This window comes from Urocitellus parryii, chromosome 8, assembly GCF_045843805.1.
Source record: "Urocitellus parryii isolate mUroPar1 chromosome 8, mUroPar1.hap1, whole genome shotgun sequence".
Classification (NCBI taxonomy): Eukaryota; Metazoa; Chordata; class Mammalia; order Rodentia; family Sciuridae; genus Urocitellus; species Urocitellus parryii.
This window is the reverse complement of record NC_135538.1, coordinates 76,446,486-76,471,938: the sequence shown is the minus strand read 5'-3', so window position 1 is coordinate 76,471,938 and position 25,453 is coordinate 76,446,486. Positions and strand designations below refer to the sequence as shown.

The following is a 25,453-nucleotide window of genomic DNA, read 5'->3' as shown; positions in this document are numbered from 1 at the left end:
TCATCAGTAAACCATGAAAATCATATTTTGACTATTTGGCCATTTTAGTTAAGCCTATTGACAATGAAGCTGGTACCTCCTACCTCTTTTATATCATTTAAAGTACCTAGTTCAAGCCTGGCTGGCACACAGCTTCTTTAAAAGAACAAACTCTGAATTCTCTTTCTTTTCCCAAAGTTACTTACTGAAGGACAGTTTGATCCCCTAATCTCTGGTGTCTAATCCATCATCAAATCATCTCTGTTTTACCTTTAAAATGAATTCTCATATCTGCCCACTTCTGTCTCACCTACAGCTACATTCCCACTTCAACAGCAGCTTTCAACTAACGTACTCTATACACACAACCAGAAAAAAAATCCATTAAAAAATATAAATGACTTGCTTTCTTCTTAAAACCTTTATATGGCTTTTCATTTCACTTTGAGTAAAATCCCATGACTCAACAGTGACCATAAAGGCTGGGTATCATCTCCCCACACTGGCCTCTCCTACAGCTCCTCTATCCCAACCACGTGGGCCTCACTTAGAGGCCATGATCATTTGTCTCAAGGCCTTTGCACAAATTGCTTCCCTTGTCTGGCTCTTCCCTGGCACTTTGCCTAATCATTTTCTTCCCTTCCTGTGTAGAAGCCTCACACTTGCTTCCCCACCAGCCTAAAGATTTTCTCTTCATCAAGAGAATTGTTTAAGCAATCCTGTTATTGTACATGTCATGTTACTTATAAAATGGGTAATTATTACTTATTTTCTGGTCTACTCTTGTATTATTTCTCCTCTTTCAAGATTAAAAGATGCATGAAGGTAGAGACAGCATACACTTTTTTCCATCATTGTGTACCCAGAACTTGGCACAATTTCCTGAAGCATAAAGGGCACTCAACAATATTTGTCAAATAAAAATTTAAGAAGTTTAAACTTAAATATTTAATATATGCCAACTGCTGGTATATACCTGATGAAAAATGTGTTGGAGATGGATGTTGGAGACTTTTGCAAAACATGCAAGTATGATTATATTTGATGCCACACAATTGCACACTTAAAATAATTATAATGGCAAATTTCATGTTTTGTGTATTTTACTACAATGAAAATAACCTTAATAACTGCCATAGGAGATAAGGAGAAAGCAGATGGGTTTGAAGAGATTCAAGTGAGGGAACTAAGGAAATCACATAAGAGGTGACATCTAAACAGGGAGAAGGAAAAAAGTCTCTGGACAAACAAAAAAATTAGCAAGGAAAGAGGCATGAGACTGCCATGAAGGGAGGTCTCATGCCTCTTTCCTTGCTAATTTTCCTTGGTGAGGGCTTGACAGAGGTAACCCGAGCTGTAATCACCAATCACCAAAAGATCCCAAAGAAATGTTACTTTCTACTTTGTTGGAACTTGACAGGCCACATATGTTGGACTCAGTTATTCAACAGACTATAAATACCCCAAATATTCATTTTCCCACTCCCAGCAGATTTCACATGGATTATTCAATTTAATAATGAATTTAAAGGTGAGAATTTTGCCCAAAAAAGATAGAACCATGTCTGAAAGACAGTAAGCAAAAATTATACAACTTCTCTCTATCAAGTCTGAAAGCAGATTTCAACATGCAAAGATGAAAGTAAGAAGAACTGGTGCTCATGTATCCCAGAGCCAGCACAACTAGTCTAAACCTGGGGAGGAGTCTTAATTCTTGTTTTAAGATGCTTTCACAAATTATTAAAAACTCTTTCTTCTCTGTTCTGCAATATATTTTAAAAATTAAATGTTTTTAAGCTTAAGGTTAATCCTTTAAACTGCTTGACTAATTGAATAGGTCTATTAAAATGTAGACAAAAATATCTCACTGTTGTTGCCTATTATTGAACATAAAGAGATATCCACAATAAAGAGAAATCAAGACTATATCTGTCACTATAATTCAGCATGGGTCATATCAAAATCATAAAAGTGTGTATTGAGTAGCAGAGCACAGGAAATCTGCCTCAATCTACCCAAATGAACTGGTATGAGTTCTGAATGTCTCAGAGAGCTGTCCTAAGGTCCAAAGTTCCTGCCATATGAACTTACCAGAACAGAGTCTCACATGTCAGTGGTTCTGAATGAAGAAAGACATGAGTGATAATCAAAGTAATGGGTTTTAAACAGAAAAGAATTTGAGACAGTAATGCCTCCCTCCTTGTTTCACTGCACTAAATATGGTTAAATGTCTTCTGAGAAGGTCATTTGTGGGCCTGGGAATGAAAAGTAAAGGCATTTTGTTCTTCTAGATAAAAGAGTTGTTAGGGTTGATCATTTTTCTTCCTTTCATATGCCATCTTGTTCTGCCCTGTTGTTCTTTTTTCCTCTACTGCATTATAATCTACATGGGAACCTCATTTAGTTAAACATCCTCCACCCAGTACCATAGGAAAATGGAGGTGACTTCTGTCTTTTGGGTTTGGTTTTTCCCGTAAGTATGTTGTTAAGAACTATATTCTTCCTTCATATCAAAAACCCATGCAGTTTCTTTCTAATTTTAGTTTCCCTCGGTGACCAGTAACCTGCAATCAAAATTTTGGCATGTAAATATATTATAGGACTTTTCATTTTATGAGTGCTGCTGTTGAAATTTGGCATATAAATATGGGAAATTTTCAGAACATTTTTCATACCAACCATTAATCTCCTCCTTGCTCTCATCACACTGTAACTCCACCTCTCTTCTTGTTATATACCAATGCTCTATGTGGGTAAGATTAAATTTAGCTTACTATTTCATTCAAGAAACATCTACTCACTGGCAGCTATGAGCCAAGCACTAGACTGTTGGTTAGAGATAAAGAAGTAGAGTCTGTCTCCTTAAGGCAGCCACCATTATTTCTATTCCCCATAAATTTATATTTTATTAAATTCCCCATAAATTTATATTTATATTTTATTCCCTACATTATGGTATACAAATTTGTTGAATTAAACTAAATTGCTAGATTTAAACTAAATTGCTAGATAATTATTGGCTTTGAAGGTGCTGGGGAAAACTGGCCTAGTTAAATAATCAAGTGTTTCAATGATATCATAACCATAAAACCTCATATGAATGTTTCCTCTGAGTCTCCAAGAGCAAACATTGCAGGAGTGGGATGTGCAAAGACTAAAGAAGAAGGGGAGGGAAAAGCTCCACCCAGGCTATTCCTTCATATCAAAACCCATGCAGTTTCTTTCTAATTTTAGTTTGAGGTGAAGGAAGGGTCAGAGAAGTCGGAATGACTTGACCATGACCTTTGATATCAACATCTGTGGTGGGGTAGTCTCAGATGGCCTCAGTTCATAACAAGTTTTTTGACTTTATGAACTTGACCAAACTCAGAATCCAAAAATGGTGGGAGTTGAACTCGTCATTCAAACTTTTCACAAAGTTTGTGCAAGTTTTCAACTAAAATGGTTCTTTCAGATCTTTATATGGTGACCTATGAATGGACATCCTAGAGACAAAGGTAGTTTCTAGAGAGATGAAGAAAGAAATTGTCTAAGTGGTAAGACTGTCTGCCCAATTACTTTTACAACAGATAATCTAGAAATGGAGACGAAAAGTTCCAACAGGCCACTTAAACTTCATGAATTTCTATTTAAGGAGCTTCTCATAGAAAATAATAATTTTCATCATGTAGTCAATGATTAATGAGTACCATTCTATGCCAGGGCTTATACTGTGTATTACACACTCAAAGGTAAATATGACATGCTCTCAAGGAAGTACTCCGTCCAGTGAAGGAGCAAACAATTAAATAAATGTGCTGGTGGGATCAGCTTTTTAATCCCTATTCAACTCATAATTGATCAATCACAGCAGTCATCCTTATGACTAAAAGAGAGAATTTGCATATAGATTGCTTAAACTTTGAGATATAAAATTGGAAAAACAGGAGAAATAGAGGGCAAGAAAAGGTACCAGGCAGATGAAAGAATGAAGAGGCTAATTCAGACTGCTTCCAGAGAAAGAAGTTATAATATAAAGAGAAAAGTCATGTGGCACTAAAACCGAAGAGACCATTTTGGAGGCTGGTATATAAGCAAGTATGAAATATATGTTTAAAAGATAAGAGAAAAAGAATGGAAAACAAGTCTGATAAGAATTGCTCTGAAGTAGGAGTTGAATCCCTTCTGCTTTTTGAGAAATAGAACGTAAAATTAGAGTATGTTATGGACTCATGTTTGGCCTGCCACACCACGCTACTTTGCCTGTGATGCTAGACATTGGGCCACATGATGTCCCAAGGTCAAGAGTGCACATTTGGATGGCAGACTCTATTACTGGAGCAAAACAAGGGCATACTGAAGGTCACAGTACAGAAATGCCTACATTTAGCTAGCACAATGTTATGGTTCAGATGTGAGGTGGGCTCTAAAAGCTCACATGTGAAAAAATGCAAGATGATTCAGAGGAAAAATGATTGGGCTGTGAGAGTCTTAACCCAATGAGTAAATTAATCCCCCATAGGGATAAATTGAGTAGTAACTGAAGAGGTAGGGTGTGGCTGGAGAAGGTGGGAATTGGGGGCGTGGCTTTGAGATGTATATTTGCATCTGACAAGTGAAGACCTCTGTCTCTCTGCTTTCTAATTACCAAGCAAGATGCCTCATTTTTGCCACACTCTTCCTCCATGATGTTCTGCCTCACCTAGCACTGAGGAATGGAGCTTGCCTTCTATGAGCTAATACCTCTGATAAAGTGAGCCCCAAAATGAACTTTTTCTTCTTTACAATTGTTCTGGTTGAGTCCTTTAGTCATAGCAGGAAAAAAAAATGCTAAAACACACAACTTCCCTCTGGCTAAGAGGTCCTAATTCACTATATTAACTTAATAGTATCTTGGAATGTCAGTGAAGGCCACGAGTAGGGGACCCATGAACAGCAGATGTGTATGAGTGTGTGTGAATGTGTGTGTGCATGTGTGTGTATAAGGACAAGGTATGGACTCAACAGAAAAAAAAAGATTGAAAAGAAAGGAAAAGGAAAGAGCAGAATAGACATTCAACAGCTGAATAACTCTGGAGGAGGTAGGGAAAGAACACAGGTTGGGGAGATAGAAGAGCTGGTAGCTGTCATCCTCCATTCTATCATTAAATACTATGACTCCCAAAAAAATTCTGCTCATGAATCTTTTTATTATTGTTTTCTGATAAAATAAAATTCAGTGACTTTTGCACTATTACTTTAAAAATAGACAACTTACATTTTACTATGCTCAGAGTAAATTTTATGTGTTATACCTGTCATATTTTCACTGCATATGAGATTGTTGGATTTTATTTTCCCCTTTAGGAAAGTTAGGGGGATGTAATTTTGTTTCCATTCATTCTGTGAGCAATATTATGAGAATAGAATATTCCAGACTAAAAACCTGAAATATCTACATGAAATATCCTGGCATCTATAAGAAACTGCAAGTTGTTTCTTAGAGCTCCAACAGGAGATGAATAAATTAATGAAGATGAATGAACAAACATATGTAGCACTTAGCATGGGCCAGCCATTGGGCTGAGTCCTTTACTTGTAACATTTCATAGTCCTCATAACAATCCCAAATTAGATGCTATTACAGTCCTTATTCCAGAAGCTCAGAATGATTAAATAATTTTCCCAAGATCACATAACTAGCAACCAACAAGGTTGAGATTTAAATCAGCAATTAAGTTTCAGAGCCCATCTTTCTAAGCACTGAGCTATACTGCCTCCCCAGGAATGCTGCACAGCAAGGTCTGAGCTTTATACTCTAGTTGGTTCTCCTCCACTCCAGCACGTGTATCGGGGACACACAAGTTAGAAGATGTATGTGGCCATTTGCCTAGCAAGTCAATGATATTCAAAGAACTATGAGGGGAAATTTTGCTCAAGTAGATGAAAAAAATATTAAAAGATCTCATAGGAAAAAGAAAGATACACTATAGATTAATATGTACTATTTTAATAAATTATAAAGATAAATTAGGAGATTTTGAAAAAAAGAACATGGTTGTGGTCATCATGTCAGCCTATGCTCTTTTCCTCCAGGTTCACTCATCTCTTTCTTTAGTGCATGAAAAGGCATTCTTTTGGAATATTGCTTTAGACCTAAGAGGCACAGAGTGCTTCAGCAGAGGTGCATTATGGTACAGCTTACATTTTGGAAAGCTTTTTCATAGGTAAGAGAAGAATGCAAGGAGACAATCAGGCTTTCCAGGTAGAATGGAAACAGTTTACTTTAGACAGGGTAAGTTTGAGGGGCTGGGGATTCTCCAGATGGCCATGTCTATGATGACAATACATGTGTGTCTGTAACTGGGCAGAGAAGTCTTCCACAAAAGCCATGTATCACCTTCCTAAAGTGTAGCACTTGGTGCAGACTGAATTTGGGAAAATTATTTTGAATGAATAAAGTGAAAAAAAGAGGGCATGTAATGATAATATGATTGATAAAAGAACCTACTAATGTTAAACTTCAAAAAAGTTCAGAGTTTAAGAACCTTTTGTACCTTTATATGCGCATGTGAAAGTCATAAATATTTCATAGGGTTCATAGGGTAGAATGACATTTATCCTTTCAAGAAACTGTTTTCTTTAGAGAACAGAAAGTTTCTATATGGTACTACAGCGTTAAAAAAAAAAGAAAGAAAAGCCTGGGATTTAAAAATACCAGTTATCTGATATTTCAGTGATGCAAAAATGTTACTTAAGGTCAATATTTGTAAAGGCCTTTTAAATAAATTTTTCTGTCAGAGGTACTGTTTCTATTCTAATCTCTGATAGGATTCATGTGCTTCTGAAAAAAAAATTGTATACCACATATGTGTATGTAATTATTTTATATGTAGGATATATATACATATGAATATACTTGGACGTGTATGTATGTATGTATCTTTCACCAAGTATGTATTTAACAGGAAATAGCGTTGTTTTTCCAATCTGACCTGTGCAGTACAATAGATCATTTGAATGTTTATTTTGCTTCAGGATTTCCTTCAGTCACTTCATTACTTTTCCCATTTCTTTAAACTCTGTATAGCCACTTATTTATTTATGAGTTTCCTAGTTGTTCCATTATAGATTATTGGGAGTTCTGGGGCATTTTGTTACTATAAGATTGAGTTTCAACTTGATGACTCACTTTCTGGAAATCAGTTTTCTCAAGCCAGTATCCATTTAATTTCACTGATGATGATAATTTTGAAATAAATTCATATATGCCCATAGATGGTACTTTAAAAAAACATTATTAAATTGGGTTTTACATTGAATTTTATTTTAATTGTGGGTTTTTAGAGTATTTGCTTCTTTAAATGTGTTTTTATTGTGAAAATGAAATTTTATTTTGCAGTAAATTTATAAAAGGGTGCATGTTCATAGGATATGACTGAGCATTGGTCTATTAAACTCTGAGGCTTCAGTTTGCCTTTGTTTCTATAACAGTTGTTAAATAGATATGTGTGGTTGCAGAACATGAACTAGCCTGTCATGATTTCCCTTCAAAGGAACCAAATTAGAAGTGTGCATTATGACAGTGTTTCATGACTCTCTTCTCCTGACCCTAACTTACAACTGTCTGACTATTCCCAATACATTCATTATGCTTTCTGGAGCCTTCAATCCATGGCCAAACCTCTAAATTCATTCCATCTTCTTGCCTTAATTAAAACCTCATTCTATCTCTGGACACTACTTCCCTAGAAATCTCACTGGAGAATGTGGCTCTTAATGTTCTCCTCCATATCTCAGAGTAAGGAATCAGAACCCAGGGCCTTTTTACCCAGTAGTGCTTCAAACCAATCCTCATTACCATTAGTCCTCATGTGAAATCCCCTTTTTCTTTGGAGGTTCATGTTTATGAGTCATATCATAGTCTACTCTACCTAATACCCAGGGTACATGTGGATTCCATGGACAATTCCCCCACATTCACCACACCTTAGCATGTATTCCTCAGTACATGTCCTTCATATCACTGAATTCTCCAACCACTTGATGACTTGACTTTCTTCTTATCTGTGTCTGCCTATCTTCCTTTGCCACCCATGAAGGAATTCATAGTACATTACAGAAACATTTTCTGGTCAGTATTCTCAATAATATTAACCTTCTAGTCCAGAGCAATTGGAAGAATTGGAAAAACCCAATCCTGGACAGTCCATATGTCTATCCTTCTCCATATTCTAAAGCTGCAAAACATGGCCAAAAATAATAATCATAATCATGAAAGTACATTTACTGCAAATTAATAGACTTAAACCACAACCTGATCCACAGGGCTGCTTGATAATCCTTCCACACTACTCCAATCAAGTCTTCTATCTTCCATAGTGGATTTCAAACCTTCTCAGTTCTCCTAAAGTCTCCTATCCTTCACATCACCCCTGTATCTCTTAGAAGACTGTCTTATCTCCCACTTCATAGAGAAAACAAAGACCTTTATTCAAGAAGTCCTTGAACTTCCTGCTCAAACCCCATAGATTCCTTTGTGTTTGTTCTTGCCCTTTTCATCTCCCCTCCTGCCTGAATAGAGAATGTTTCCATATTCTGTTTAAAGGCTTATATCACTACCTGAGCGCAGGATCCCGTCCTTTACACCTTTAGGAATTTACTCTATTCATTACTCCCTACTCTTTTATTTTAATCTTCCTTATCAACTGGTTTCTTCCTACCAGCATACAAAATACCTGTCTTTCATGACTGAAAATTTTCTCCTTCAATGACTTTGTGTTCCCCTCAAATTTAATCCAAAACCATAGGAGTCTTCTTTACCATTCCATATTTCCAAGGCCAAATCTGGTTCCTATCAACAATAGAACAGCAATATACTTAACCATTTGCATTATCTTATAAATATTAAGTGTTTTATATTATACTATAATTTCATTAACAAAAGCAAATCTACCATGCAAAATTCAGTATTTCTTTGCTACTCTTCATTTTTGTATCCTATCTAATTTAATCTATACAAAATACTGTTAAGTGTATAGCCTGTTACTTGAATCATTTTTTGTATGTGCATAGTTTGTTTTATCACTTTGACAGAATCATTTATTTCTATTTGTATTCTATTTTAGGGTTTGTTTTCTTCATATTTAAAACTTTATTTAATGTTTAATTTAAGTACAAACTTTAACATGATTCAAAAATATACATATAAACATGGATTCAAATAAGTCTCACTCCCATCTCCTCCCAATGTAGAATCTTTTTCATTACGTTCTGGTACATCTTTCGTGCACTTCTTTTTGGTAAAAATTACATATCTATATTTTGACCCATATATTTTTACAATAATACCATAATATACACACTTTTTTATTCCTGGCTTTTCATATTTAATTCATCTTGGTTAACATCTGTAGTATTTTTATATATAATATATCAGTTATATTTACTATGTTTCTCATGTGATAATTCTTTGCTTTTTCTCCCTACCTATGGGATTTAGGAAGGTTTTGACTTTTCTTCTGGTGTGTGTGTGTGTGTGTGTGTGTATGTGTGTGTGTTTTCCTAATTTCTTTTGTGATGTTCTTAGTCTACTTTTCCCTTTCAGAGGCATTGAATAATTGGTTTGTCAACTCTAAGTGATATACTCTGTCTGCATATATTACCTATAAAACAACAAGTTTATGCTACTCTGTATCTTCTCTCTACCTTCCCCCATCATTTTTCTGGGGTGGCTGGTTTATTTCAACTTTGGAAAATATATAATACTTATATACTCTTCCACCACCCTTTGTTTTAATTTTAAGAATACTGAAATATATTCAATGTATTCTATCTGTCCTTTCATCAGAGTTATATATGTAAATACAGCAATCCTTGAGTTCTCGTATTTTCAAAGTTGTTTTTATATAGCCTTGTTAGTCAAAGGATAATTTTTGGAGATATAAAATTGTTGACTTGTATTTTCTGTTCTTACTTTTTAAAAATGTTGATTTCAAAGTTGTCTTGCTTTGAATCTTTCTGACTTTAGCTTTAGTTCTTTCCCTTATAAGTTATTTGGCCCATTGACCTGGGAAGCCCAAATATTGGGTTTTTTTTTTTTTTGTTTGTTTGTTTTTTATGATTAAAGCCTAAGAGTTTTACTAGGACATATTTCTGAGTGACAACTCTTGGTAACTTTTACCAGGTCAATTCCCACATATCGATTCATATTCTTTTATTTCTGGAAAGTTTCCCTGAATTATAACTTTTAATAAAATTTATGTTCCATTGCTTTTTCTTATTCAAGGATACCAACTGTATATATGTGAGCTCATCTTTGACTATCGGCAGGAGCTATCACTTTTTTCTGATTGTCTTCCTCTTTATTTTCATTCCCTTGGCTATTTTTAACTTCCTTCCTCAGTGGTCTTCATTATAATTTCTATTGATTTTGTTCTGTTTTAGTCACCCTATAGTTTAGTCTTTATTCCTGACATGATTTTGTCTTTTTCTTCTGTTTCTTTCTCGAGTTTTCTTAGTTCTCATATTCTTTTCACCTTTCTTCTGAATATTTGTGTATCTGATTGGAATGGATTTTTAAAATATGCACAAGCATTTATTTAATAATATTTAGTTTACTTTTCTTATTCTTAATGAAGTCCTTAGAAGATTTTTTATAAAGATGTTTTGATTTATATTTTCTATATTCTTCATACAGTAACTTTTATGATGACTCAGTTGTTTTCTAACACTGAAGTATTTAAAATGTCTTGTGTTTTAACTGAGTTTTGAAAAAGAAATAATTTTATATTGACAGCTATGTGACATTTTGTGACCTATTTTTTTAGACTAAGAGACCTTCTTCTCTTGAAATGAAATGTAATTTTTAATAAAAAGATTAATTTATAAAGAGAGAGATTGTTTTATATTTTTATTTAGTGATTCTCTATTGTTTATTTTGATTTTTAGTTTTTATTGTTTTTCCCTTTTGTCTTTCAATTTCTCCCAAGATTTTCATCTTCAGTTCTCTACACATTCAATCACTTCCTTTTGATTTCTGGGAACCAGCATTCTGATATACAAGGTAATCAGTTTTTAAATGTCTATTTTCCATCGATACTAGGCCCATTATCCTCTCTTTTCCATGAAGTTTTTACTTGACTTTCTATTTTGTTATGTGCTTCAGAATTGGCTTTGCTCATTTAAACATGCATTTCCATTCTTCTATATAAATGAAACTTATGATATTCTTCATCTTCTATGTTGTGAACATTGGTCTGTGAGGTTTTCCCGGATCTCCTCATCTGTATAGTTTATGGAAGATATATATAAAGTTGGGAATTTATATGGCTATTATTTTACTTAATTATAATGTTTTTCAGGGTTCTATTCTAGTACTCATTTTACTTTTCATAAGCTTTCATTTAGTGATCTTAAAGCAAACAGGCTGATGACTACTGTATTTTATTTCTTTTCCCAAAATAATCAACTTATAAAGATAAAAATTGTATTTTGTCTTACAGTTCTGGAGTTTCCAATCAACAACCAGTTGTTCCTATTACTTTGGATCTGTAGATCAAAGCCATTTGTAACATAAGCCAGGGAATAAAGGAAGAATTGGTCATGGTTCTACATCTCCTCAAGGGAAAACCCCAAATGATCTAAAAACCTCCACAAGGCTCCTCTCCCCAAAGGTTTCACCACCTTCTAATAATGCCATATACAGGGTGCATTCGGGATCCAAACTATAGCATTTGTTGTCTTATTCTAGAACTCTCCTTTTTTTTTTAACTTTCAAAAAAGCTCTTCAAGTAACCTTAACCAATTCTGTTCCTTTAATTGAACTACATAAGCTGATGCCTATTAATTAAATTTTAATTTATTTTGAGTTCCCTATCTTGTATTAATAGCAAATAGGATGTCCCAACAGGACATACACAGTTACCCCCCACTTAACTCATACAAAACTAAATTATCTTATATTCTCTACTTCATCTCATACTTTTCCCTTCTCCTGTGTTCCTGTTCTTAGTAAACGGTGCCACCTCACCCTCCCCAACATGTCTTGTCATTGTGATCTAAGACAGAAAGTTTCCTATCACTCTGGCCTCACACAGTCTCCAAGTATTAATGATTCTATCCAAAATATCTCAGAACTGTCTTCCACCCCATCCAGAGTCTGTAGTTTATGGCTGCATCATTTCTTGACTACATTACCACGACAGCAGGTCCTACTTCGACTTTTGCCTCTTCCACTCCATAGTCCACACACTTTTGATAAACCTTTTATTTAATTATGCTATTTCTCTTCAAAATGTGGCACTGCTTGATGAGATAATCTAAATAGAACATATACACACCAAGCCCTATCTTGATAGATTCATGGGCAAAATAAAGTGTTATTGCTCAAGTCTTAAAATTTAAGCCATGAGGTCACAGGATAACTTGTTACTTAGCAACAGAGAACTAGATTAAGCACTTATAATACAAAATTCAGCTTTATTAAAATTTTTTTAATTTTAATTTTAATTTTCCTGGTCTCTTTTATTGTCTACCCTGTGTCTAGAACTTTCACACTCGTTCTCCGACCCCTTATCTCTTTGGTTGTATACTTCTTTCTTTTCCTTCAGAATTCAATAAGGTAATCGCTTTTGAAGACTTTCCTAATTCTGTCAGAATTGCCTTGGTTATACTCATAAGCTTTGTATCACCTGAATTTGCCTCAAATATTAATTGTAATTGGCAGAGTGATTATATTTATTCCTTTTGACTCTATTTGGCTTGCAAAACTGGAACAGTATTGTATTATTGGATAAGTAAATGAAAAAAGTAGAAGGAGTAATTCAGCTTAAAAATTCAAATCATGCTTTTCTCAATACTGAGAGGAAAACTATCAAAATGAGTAATAAGTAGTATAATCAATGGAACACCTACTTCTTACCAATTCCTTTAGAAAGCAAGTTAGTAATAATTAGTATCATCAATGGAACACCTACTACAAGTGAATTCATATGCAAAGCACTTTATATGTGCTATCTCATTTAAATGTCGATGCAACCTTTTAAGAGACAGGGTTACAAGTACATTTTTGTCATGTTGTTTAAATACGAGTCTTATTCAACTTTCCAGCTGTGAAGTATTAAGTCAGTTTACCTCTCTGAGTTTCAAATTTTTCCTCTGCAAAACAAAGATAAAATAATTCTGATATGAAATCATGTACGTATTATGTCTAGTGCATGATAGGTATTTCAAAAATTATATTTACTATCATTTTCACTTTTTATATTAAGAAACTGAAATATGTTAGAAAGTTAAACAACTTCCCCTAGTTCATGTGGCTAGCAAAAGGCATAGCTAGGATTCCATCCCAAGTCTGTCTCCTGAACCAATGCCAGTACCCCCTGATGTTCAGCCCATCCTTTTCCTATTTAATCTTTTGATAGCTACCCCTCATATTGTCTCTTTTCATAGTCCATATTTTTAGATAATGGCCTCATTGAAATTCAAGAAGAGAAATGAGCAAATAAACTTACTGAATGAGGAAATACATATGAAAATATAATATTATAATGTACCTGTTGGCTGAGCAGTATTTGCATGGTATAAAAAATTTAAGCACTGACTTGAACACCAAAATTACGACATTACTGTGCTGAGGAGAGATGGGGCTGAAAGGAATGAGAGGCGTTTCCGAATGATAAGATAATACCTAAAACTGATAAACAAAGAAATAACTGTACAGTTATATTTTCTAAAACTAAAAACCAAGCATAGTAGACATTCTTGAAGATAAATGCCTGTAGGCAACAAAACTTGGACAAGGGTAGAAGAGAAGTGGAATAAAGAACTAATCTTTCCATTACAAACTTTTAAGAAACATTTAACTTTATAAAAAGAATATGTGTTTGATTAAAAATAATTAAAACAGATTTTTTTACCCATCTGGAATTTATATTGGTGAGTTGGGTGAGATAGAGATCTAACATCAGAGTTTTCCAACTGCCTGTCCAGTTATTATCTAGGTCAATTTTAACTGTTCTTCTCTTCTCACATAATCATTATCTGAAGAAGCACCAAAAAGCAGAAATGTGAATTCATACATATACTCAATTCGTCTTCTCTTCAAGGTTAATGTCACAACCTTGGATAATTCATACTTAAATATTTTCAAGTTATACTTGGAACAATCAGACAGATCAAAAACATCAGGTGACAGAGAGTGCACTTGTGTTCAGAGGATTTAGGTGATAAACCCACTGAGAACATTGGCTTCTCATAAATATTTCCTGTAGTCTAGCACGTAAATGGCAATAAGCATATGCAAAAGTATTCTGCATCATTATTCATTGCAGGAAAATGAAAATTAAAACCAAAATCAGCTACTCCTACACACCCATCAGATTGGGTAAAACTACAAAGACCTACAACACTAAATGTTGGTGAGAATTTGGAGCAACAGCAACTCTCATTAGTTGATAGTGGGAATGTAAAATGGTACACCATATTGGAAATTTGGGGGGGGGGACATTTCTAATGAAATTATATATCTCCTATGACTGGCAATTCTACTCTTAGATATTTAGCCAAAATAAATGAAAACACACATTAGCAGAAAGATTGATATGATAATATTCTACTTGCTTCATACATAACTACAAGAAAACAGAAATAGCCCTGGTATCTGTTAATATAACAAATACACTATGGTGTATTTATATAATGACATACCACTCTGCAAAAAAAAGAACAAACTATTCATAAAAACAACAGAGCAATCTCAAAAACATTCTGATCATTGAAACAAAGTATTATTGTCTGAATTGTGTGCACTCCAACATTCATAAATTCCTAATTCTTTGTACCTCAGAATGTGACCATATTTGAAAATAGGGCTTTAAAGATTTTGTTAGGTAAAATATTGGGTCCTAACACAATATCCTGGTGTCCTTAGAAAAAGAGATGAATTAGCACATGGACAACATGTAGATCAAGGGATGACAGCTGAGGCCACAGAGAATCAAGGAGAGAGGGGGCTCAGAAGAAAACACCCTGCAAAATGTTCAACCATTCATATTTTTTCTTTTGTGAAGTGTCTGTTCAGTTCCTTTGACCATTTATTATGGGTTATTTGCTTTTCTTGGTGTCAACTTGTTTTAGTTCTTTATGTACCCTGGAGATTAATGCTTTATCTGAGATATAGGTGACAAAGATTTTTCTACCATTTCGTAGGGTCTCCTTTTACACTTTTGATTCTTTCCTTTGCTGTAAAGAAACCTTTTAATTTTATACCATTCCATTTATTGGTTCTTGATTTTACTTCTTAAGCTTTAGGAATCTCGTTGAGGAAGTCAGTTCCTAAGCTGACATGATGAAGAATTGGGCCTACATTTTCTTCTAGTAGATATGGGTTTCTGGTCTAATGCCTATGGCTCTGATCCACTTTGAGTTGAGTTTTGTAAAAGGTGAGAGAGAAGGATTAAATTTCACTCTACTACATATGGATTTCCAGTTTTCCCAGCTCCATTTGTTGAAGAGGTATGTGTTCTCCTATGTATGTTTATGGCACCTTATCTAGAATGAGATAACTGTATTTATGTGGGTTTGTCTCTGTTTCTTCTATTCTGTTCCATTGGTCTTCATGTCTGTTTTGGTGTCAATATCATGCTATTTTTGTTACTATGGCTCTGTAGTATAATTTATGGTTCGGTATTATGATGCCTACACCTATACTTTTCTTACTAAAGAACTGCTTGGGCCTCTTATATTTCCAAAGAATTTCATGATTGCTTTGTATATTTCTATGAAAAACATCAGTTGAATTTTAATTGGAATGTCATTAGATCTGCACAGCACTTTTGGTAGGATGACCATTTTGATAATATTAATTCTGCCTATCTAAGAACATGAGAGATCTTTCCATCTTCTAAGGTCTTCTTCAATTTCTTTCTTTCATGTTCGTAGTTTTCATTGTAGGGGTCTTTTACCTCTTTTGTTAGATTGATTCCCTGTTTTTTTTTTTATTTTGTTTTTATTTTATTGAGGCTATTGTGAATGGGAGAGTTTTCCTAATTTCTATTTTGGCTGATAAATCATTGGTGTATAGAAATGCAATTGATTTTGGGGTGTTAATTTTATATCCTGCAACTTTGCTGAATTTACTTTTTTATATATCTTTTAACATGAATTCATAAGAAACATTGCTTATGCCCCAAGAGATGAGGAACCAATGGCAATTCAGATGAGCACCTCTGAAAAGATCTGTCAGTTTCCTGTTCTGTTCTAGCTAGACTGTTTTGAAAACCTTGGGAAACACTGAATTTCCCTGTCAATCTGAGATTCTATGTGAATTTTTACAATATTAGTTGGAAAGAAACAATAATTCCAACTTGGCACCCAATAGACTTCCAGAGATAAAATCACTGACTAAATGACCACTGTGGGTCTCTGCAGTAGGCAGGGGCTCCTTAATGAGACCCCATAGGGTTAAAGAAAAGTGCACTGCTAAATCCACTATAGAAAAGAATGAGTACCAAGCCCCGAGAATACTCTCCAATTCCATGGTATTTTGGTCCCCTGAAAGCCTACTGAGCATTTGCAAAATTATCATGATGCTTATGGTCTTGAAGCAATGTCTACACTCTCTTCAATTGAGTGAAATGGCTGTGTAGTCCCTGTAAGATCTTCTGCTATACCTGGAATTGCAAACTATGGGACCTAACATGCTTTCAGAGGAGGCAAGACAAATCCTTGTACAACCCAAACGCAAGTGCCAGGGTGATTGTTTTCTACATCTATAGGGGAAGGATTCTGCCATAGATGTTTTGAAATGCATCCCTCCTCAACTAAAGTTGAGGGTTTTGGTCCCATACAACTGCTGCCAACAAAATATCTTATGAATGGGAAATGTGATGGTTATGTGGTGGAAAGCCACACAGCAAGCACAGAAATCATGTGTTATCACCAATATTTGCAATGTGAGGTGATCTATCTTGTTTTGAAGATGTCAGGATAGGTGCCCTCTTCATGAACTTCTAAATCCATCATGTTGCTTAAGATCTTTCTACCTTGTGACACCACTTGAGCCTGGTAATGTGGAGATAACAGCTTTTTGGCAAATTTCCCAATTTCTTCCATTGTTACTAGTTTGTTAGGTTCTCTCTTCTGAGTCCATTTTGATAACTAAATTTCTCTTGCTTCTTAATGCCCAGCCCCTGTGCCCTGAGCCACATGCCAGCAGGACTGCGGCAAGCGAGATGCTGAAATTTTCATTTGGATGTCCAGTACATACCACCTAAGTAAATGCATTTTTCAAGAAAGACTAGTTGAAGAACAAAGGTGCATTAAGAAGAGACTTGACTTTTTATTTCAAGTAGGAAAAAACAAAGCCCAATTGTATCATCATTCAAAAGCATTTGATTCTCAGTTGCCATGCATTTGATGGATTGAAAAGCTTAACACATAAATCTGTAACATTGGAGACCTGAGTTCAACATTACTGAGAAAGGAAATAGAAAGTTGTCAGAAGCCAAGCCATAGAAGCCAGAGCTATTGGTATTAAAGATTCTAGTTTTCTGCAGCTCTGAAATGAGAAAACTCAACTCTGGATCAATGTTCACTTACATTTTTGGGTAAAGAACAACAACAACAACAAAAAAAAAACAGCAATGTTCTATCTACCTCCTCCTACCTGTAGGTTTTCTAGTTTATTTTAGTTACGAATATTCCACTTGCTTGTTTAGAAATTCTGCCCTTTTGACTTCCTGGAAATTTCACATTAATTTCTGAAGTGGCCTGAGGGCATCTGTCTCATAATCTCCTTGGCATTTTGTCTCAGTTTGATCAAGTATCAAGTTTCATTTACCTCTCAGTGTACTAATTTTTCTTTCATCTGTAAACCTTCCCATTCAATCCAAAAGAAGTGGATGAGAAGCAATGATTAAAGACAACTCACAAGTCTGATCTCAAAAGAGGAATACAGAAAGGTCATTCTGAATCTATGAGATTTTGGCATGAGGGATTATACAGGAGTTTTAAGTATCTGACTAGAATCCTTTTCTACAATTGTCAATATGGGGATAAACTTGACAGAAAATTGTCCAGCTTTCAAAATATATGGAGGAAATTTTGTCTTGTTTTCAACTAGATAGCTCTTCTGAAAAAAAATCTCTGACTGTTCCTCTCAATCTTATTCTATGTATTCTCATGTAAATAAAAAGATGTTGCTGAGAATTGTGTTCTTGGGTCCTTGGGATGAAGGCTGCTCTAAATCTGTGGGATTATTCCAATCCCCATCTGGAAGAGTCTGACATAGCCTGTGGCAACTAACATGGGTTATATTTCCATAACTTTTTGAGGTCCCCACAAATGCAAATCCTCATTCTATGCTACATCTAAGAAGGACATGAAACAAGTATATTATGAATCCTTTTTGCATTTTTTCTAGAATACTAACATATAAATACATTTTATTCACTTATTAAAGGTTTGATAAAAACAAATCTTTAAATATGTGAATAAAATTCTTGAATACCTTTCAAAACTTACCAATATGTAAGTTTTGAAATATGTAAGTCCTAAGTCAGTAAATTTATTGCTCTCTAAATTTTCTTAGCACTGTAATATTATGTCCATTTTTTACTTTGATAAGACACTGGACTGAGAATTTTGTTCCATTTGTGAACTCTGATGTCACAACATTTCAAAGGTAATCTGTTCCTGTATTTTTTTTTCATTGAGTTCTCTCCAGGTTGGTCATTTTCTATTTCATGTGACTTTCATCAAACACTGTACAGATGATAATCAAGTACAGATGATAATCAATTGTTGCCTCCACTAATTTCTTTTCTAATTTCTCCTCTTTCTCAGAGGCAATGAAATATGAAGCCCATTAGTCTATATCAAGTGAGCCTTGCAAATTCCAGGAATTAGTAATGATACAATCAATGACCCAATAACTTTATAATCCAAAGAATAAATAAATGGATATTCTTTGCCCTGATTGTGTTCTTGATCACATTTTCAGTGACTAAATATTGTTCCTTAGGTTATGACAACGTGGAGAGCAAATGAAAATATTTTAATCTCTGAAGTATCCATGAAAACAAATTTTCCATACTCAAACTCTCTGGTCCCTTTAAGATCCAGGATAACAAATTAATGTTCAGCAAGTTTCACTTAACATCACCAGCTGCTGAATTCAACAATAAGACTGTGCTCTTCAGCACTAGTCCAATTTCCAGGACATTACTGCAGTAGAGCTGAGCGTGCATCTGTTAGTTGGCAAGATACAATTCCTTTCTGTAAGAAACCAATGTAATAGGTAACAGAATGTTATAGCCTCCCAATATTAACTTGATAAAAGCACAATGCTGGCAGGTAATATGTATGTCAGAGCTTTATCCAAGTTTTCACTTAGGAAATCTAAACCTATTAGATCACTCTGCATGTATTCTTTTCAGGCTTTCTCTGCAAAGTAGATTAAAAAAAGAAATATAGTTTTTTAAATGATTTATCCTCATAACTTCACAATATTAAGTGTAAACCCTATGATTAATGTGTTTTACATATTTTAGGCATTAATATTATTAAACTTTCAAACTCAGTCTAGTATAGTATCTTCATCTCTATATGTGAACATGTAAGATTATTTCCTTTTGAAACTCAATATGAACTTCACCAATACTGCTGAAACTATAATATCACATATTTATTAGAGTAAACAATGTAACAGGCCTAAGCCATTTAGCATGAAATAGCAATTTCTACCACTATAACAAAGAAAATAATTGACAATTCTATTTAAAATTGTTTCCTTTGCAAAGAAGAAGCTTTATAGTTTGAATCCATGTGTTTATTGTTTCTTGGTTTTACTTATTGCGCTTTAGGAGTCTTGTCAAGGAAGTCAGATCCTAGGTCAACATGATAAAAATTTGGGCCTACTTTTTCTTCTATTAGGTGAAGCATCTCTGTTCTAGTACCTAAGTCTTTGATTTACTTTGAGTAGAGTTTCATGTAGGATGAGAGATAGGGGTTTGATTTCATTTTGTTACATGTAGATTTCCAATTTTCCAGTACTATTTGTTGAATAAACTATCTTTTCTCCAGTGAATATTTTTGGCACCTTTGTCTAGTATGAGATAACTATACTTGTATGGGTTTGTCTATTAAAGAAGAATGAAATTGTGGCATTTGCCAGTAAATGGATGGAGCTGGAGAATATCATGTTAAGCAACATAAGCCAATCCCCAAAAACCAAAGGCCAAATGTTTTCTCTGATATGTGGATGCTAATTCACAACAAGGAGGCAGGGCTTAGGGAAGAATAGAGTTACTTTAGATTAGTAGAGGGGAGTGAAGTGAGGGAAAGGGTGTGGGGGTAGAAAGTACAGTGTAATGAATCAGACATTATTACCCTATGTACATATATAACTACACAACCAGTGTGATTCTACAACATGTACAACCAGAAGAATGGGAAGTTATACTCTTTTTATGTGAATTCTACTCTCATCTATAATTAATTAGAACAAATAAAAAATGTTTATGGGGAAAAATACATACATCAGATAGGAGATGATCATAGCTATTGATCATAGCTATTGGCTAGGTACCCTATGCCTTGATTTATAATACCTGTAAGAAAAAAAAATGTTTTTCCCATTGAGCAGTTACCCCAGAAGCTATCAAACTCAGTTTGACTTAAATCACTCAATGGCTCATAAAACTCATAACTCTTTCTAAAAGATAGCTCTGAATGGAAGGCTCAATTACAAGTAACAACAGTAAGTAAAAATATTTTGGGAAATGGTTGCCTGTGGTGTGATTTTTTCTCAATGATAAAATCATAAATATCCATTGAAAACTAGACAATCTAGAGGTGTCACAGCCTGAGCATCAGGATGACAAACATGACAACAAACAAGAAAACTGAAAAAGAAAAACTCCCACATACACAGTAATTATTGGCTAGGTGATGAACCTATAAGCTTATGTAAAAATGATTATAAAACAACAAAAACTCTCATCATTTTACATATCCCAAAGACTACTAGAAGAAAATGTGCCAATCTGAAAATTATATATCAAAAATTTAATTATGTTGGAGAATTCAGGTAAATAAGTTATCAAGGGAATTGGTTAGCATTTTTATTGCTTCATAGAAGACAAATTCTTTATGTTTTGCAGATTCCAGAAATCTACTCAGCTAAGGGAGATCTACAAATATAAAATATGACCAATTTCATAAAATAAAAATATCCACCAAGATAAGATCCTTTGCAATAGACATGTTTAGCAACTGCCCAAGATGGGTAAGTGAAGCAATCCAAACTCAGCTTAAACAGTTCTGAAAGATTCTAAGTATAATTTCTGCCTGACATCAAAACATGAACTCCTTTATCTTCTCAAATTTAAGAATAGTCAACCTGGGAATTTTACTTTGAAAATTCAATATTACAATTTTAATTTGATCACAATATACATAAATATATAGAAAGTACAAAACACATGTACAATAAATCTGAAATCATTGGTTTACCTATTTCCTTCATATATAAGGAATGTTGGCCAACTATAAACACAATGGTGCTAGTTTCAGAAACAAGTGTTCACCTACCCATGCTTTACTGGACAGAATGAGCCTACTAAGTAGAAAGAAGGCAGAAAACAGATTCTGATACTCACCACTGCCTTGCTACTGCCTGTCCCTCAATTCAGATAAGCACATTCTTCATCAACCCGAGAAACAAACCAGCCTTCTCTATTAATGTTCCACCAAATTTCTAAATCAGCCAAATTATGAATACTTATCCATCATCATACTTATCCATATCAATTACGGTGAGCATCAAATAATAAATGGTGAAAGAGAAGTTTCCACATCATGACAAAGAGCTTCATTGGATACTTGCATTTGGGTAAAGCATATAGCTAGAGATCTGAAAAACTACAGCTGCCAACTAATAGAAAGTAGCTCACACAGACTGTTGGAGGGAAAAAGTTAAAACAAAAATAGAGACCTCAAAACTCAAATGAAGACAATATTATCCAACTAGACCTTAAAACAATAAATAAACTTTGAAAACTAAAATTATGATAAAACCAGAAGAAAATCTGAGAAAACAGCTTGGAGTCTTTAGAAGGGATACATGGCTTACAATATAAAGTAACAGAAAACAATAAATATTAAACAGATTGAGATTTAAAGATAACAATGAAATTAAAATATGAGATGCTCAAGCAAGAAAACAATATGCAGAAAATAAAAAGGAGAGGCATCAAAAAAATCCAGAATTTATACAGTTTAAACACAGTAATTGCTGACAATAACATATTTGGTAAGCTGTTTCAGAATATAGAGGAAAAGTGAAAATATTAAAATATTGAATCAATAAAGAAGGAAAAAATGTATCTATCATGAGAAATCTCAGTGTTCACAAGGAAAATAAAAGAGTAGGAAGATGCAGGAAATAAGAAACAAAGCAGAAACCAGAAGTACAATGGAAAACAATCTCTCAAATTAAGAAAAACCAGTGTATGAATATGCCTTAACTATTACATATATGTATAAGTGACTAACGGGATCCCATTCTATGAAATGGATAAATAAAACAAGAAGTGACACCTGTTATTGTTTGAGCTTGTGAGTGATTGGGGAAGACACACAGTTACTTGACTAAATGTTTAACCACAACTATGACAAAAGAGTATGTGATATTATGAAAAAAAATTATCTGGGGAATTTGACCTAGTTGGGAGGCCAGAGGTGTCTCCAAAAAGGTTGTTTCATATTAGGTTTGGGAGGCGGTAGTGATTAATCATGGAATCCAAAATTTAAAGCAGAGACAACAGCATATGCAAAATCCTTAAGCAAAAGTGAGCACAACACAGTTAAAGAACAGTATATTGAGGAACAAGGTTGAAGAACAGAACGCCAGCAAGACTGGGGAACAAGAGGACTGGATCCAAGAGGAACATGCATGAGATGACAATGTAGAGGTAGGTAGGTAGAAAGGAGACAAATAATCCTGGGTACTGTTGATCAGAGACATAACCATATATAGAGAGATACAGATACAGATACGGATACAGATACACACACACACACACACAATGATCTACAGTAAGAAATGCTTTCTATCTCATAGCCCTCATACTCATATGTATGTGTATAGAAATAAATTTGGTAGATCATGAGAGTGTTAATAAAAAGAAACTCCAAAACTCCATAGCAAAAAAAACACATAATAATAACCCAAATAAAAAATGGTCAATTTCTCAAAATACAACATACAAATAACTAAGAAGTATATGAAAAATGCTCAACATCATTAAAAATGTTCATCATCATCTGAGAAGTGGAAATCAAAACCAAACTAAGGTATCACCTCACCTCATTTAAATGGCCATTTATCAAAGAAGACTAACGATAACAAGTATTGGGGGAAATGTGGAACACTTGCATGTACTGGTGAAAATGCAAATTAGTACAGCCATTATGGAAAACTATATGGAGGTTCTCCAAATAATTAAATATAAAGGCAACACATGATTCAGCAATCCCACCCCTGAGTATATATCCAAAGGAAATGAAATCAGTATGTCAAAGAGACAGCTGCATTGCCATGTTTACTGTAGCACCATGTACAATATAGCCAACTAATGAAAACAACTTAAATGTCAAACAACTATGAATGGTTAAATAGAATGTGGTACAGACACACAATGAAATATCATTTAGCCATAAAAGGAGTAAAATACTGATACTGGCAACAATATGGATGGAACTGGAGATCATTAAAGGAAATAAACCAAGTATAGAAAGACAAGTACTACATGATCTCACTCATATGTGGAATCTAAAAAAGCTGATCTCATAGAGTTTGAGAGTGGAGTGGTGGTTAACCAGAAACCAGGAAGAGTAGGGTAGGAAGCATAAGTTAGGAAGAGGCATGGGGAAAGGTTGAACACTAGAAACCAAGTCACAGTTACATTGGAGCAAGAAGTCCTTGGTGTGCTATTAATGCACAGTAGAGTAACTATATATAACTGTAACGTGCTGTACATTACAGAAAGGTAGAAGAAAGGATTTTGAAAGAAATGATAAATGTTTACAGAGATAAATATATTTAATTTAAACATTATGCAAGTATACATGTATCAAAACATTACATGGTGCCCCCCAAAATATATGCAATTTTTCTCTTTATATTAATCAGAAAAGAAACTAAAAATATAGAAAAGTAGAATTTTTAAAAAGTCAGAGTATTTTTCTCATAGTAGACCAGGCAACAGTATATTAATCATTTTGTTTAGGTTTATTTATATTATGTGTGTGTTTATGCTCTTATGATTTAGCAAATTGGTTTTATGACTCATCAATGGATCCCTACCTACAGTTTGAAAAATTGTGGCAAAATATGTGGCAAATTCATGTTATAGATTTTGCTTTTTATTTAAAGGCCATTGAGTAACTTAAACAGATATATGAGATGAACAGATTTTAATTTGGAGAGGAAATAATCTCCCTGACTATGGTGTATAAGTCTATAAATGTTTGAGCTTGTGAGTGATTGGGGAAGACACACAGTCACTTGACTAAATGTGTAACCACAACCACAACAAAAGAGTATGTGGTTGTCAGAGGTTTTTATAGCAAGAATTCAGGTAAGAGCTAACACTGGCTTGACCTTGGATAGTAACGGAAGAGAGAAATAAGTAAATAGATTACAGAGATGACAGAGGCATAAAAAAAAATTCAGAAGAAGTTTTTTTATAAGGTAAATAGAAACATAAATGTCAAAGGTGACTTTCAGGTTGAAAAAGGCCTAACAAAAATTATTGGAAAAAACCCTGAGAGATGAAAATACTGGGCTTACAAGAATAAACAAGAAGCATGTAACAAGTGATCCTCCAGGAAACACATGTTACTATCAGGAAAATCAAGATGGTGTTGGCCTCAGATCCTTTTTATTACCCGCCCCTCTCTCTTCTCTTTGCAATGCAAAGCACTGAGATAATTTTTTAAAAAGCAACCACAGAATTTTAAACAAAATAGTTGAGAGCTTAAGACACAAAGGAAATAAAATGTTATCATAAATGCAGCCATACTAAGAAAAATATAATATCCATTATATTGAATAAGAAATTACTTGCTTTTACCATGGAATAAATTCTAATTTAAAAATAAAGAATGAGAAGATTATGATTTTGAAAAGATTAATAATTGATTCTGAAAACAATCAAAAGCAGATTTACATTTAAATGAATATTAAAAATAGGATAAAACTAGACACAAAGTAAAAAAAATGTCCTGAAAGAATATATATATTAAAAATAATGAAATCACAATAATCAGAGAATACAAATTACATTAAAAGGTCAGCTAGCTTTCTCTCCTAACACAGAAAATGATTCAAAGCATCTAACTGAGCATGATGGCACACACCTCTATCCCAGGTAATAAGACAAAAGGATCCCCTGAGCCCAGGAGTTCAAGACCAGTCTCAGAAACACAGTGAGACCTCATCTAAAAAAAA

The 25,453-nt window shown here is 34.1% G+C and overlaps 1 pseudogene; it reads right to left on the bottom strand.

Moving 5' to 3' along the window:
• Positions 1-16,081: 16,081 nt before the first annotated feature.
• LOC113197867 (mitochondrial nicotinamide adenine dinucleotide transporter SLC25A51-like) lies at positions 16,082-16,962 on the bottom strand (annotated as a pseudogene).
• Positions 16,963-25,453: the final 8,491 nt, after the last annotated feature.